The sequence below is a fragment of the Penaeus monodon genome, chromosome 1 (assembly GCF_015228065.2).
Source record: "Penaeus monodon isolate SGIC_2016 chromosome 1, NSTDA_Pmon_1, whole genome shotgun sequence".
Taxonomy (NCBI): Eukaryota; Metazoa; Arthropoda; class Malacostraca; order Decapoda; family Penaeidae; genus Penaeus; species Penaeus monodon.
Genome location: NC_051386.1, coordinates 13,046,773 through 13,047,045, shown reverse-complemented (window position 1 = coordinate 13,047,045; position 273 = coordinate 13,046,773). Strand labels below are relative to the sequence as shown.

Below are 273 nucleotides of genomic sequence, written 5' to 3'. Positions count from 1 at the left end.
GGGGATGTAGCTCAGTGGTAGAGCATTCGACTGCAGATCGAGAGGTCCCTGGTTCAATCCCGGGCGTCCCCTCAATTATTAGTAGTATTTTCGATCCGTCTCTGTTCCCAGAAATAGACATTTCCTACAGATAATTACTCTCTCCCGTATATATTCTTAAAGCAGTATCTGACTGACCCACTTAACATTGGTTCGAAAAAGCTTTGTGGTCGCTTGGTTTTGAAAGTAGTATTTGTTTTCTGTTTTCCTGAATTCTTTACTTTTTTTCTTTTC

The 273-nt window shown here is 40.7% G+C and overlaps 1 non-coding gene across 1 annotated transcript; it reads left to right on the top strand.

Moving 5' to 3' along the window:
• On the top strand, positions 1-72 carry Trnac-gca. Its single transcript has one exon. It is a non-coding gene; the product is annotated as a tRNA-Cys (tRNA).
• Positions 73-273: the final 201 nt, after the last annotated feature.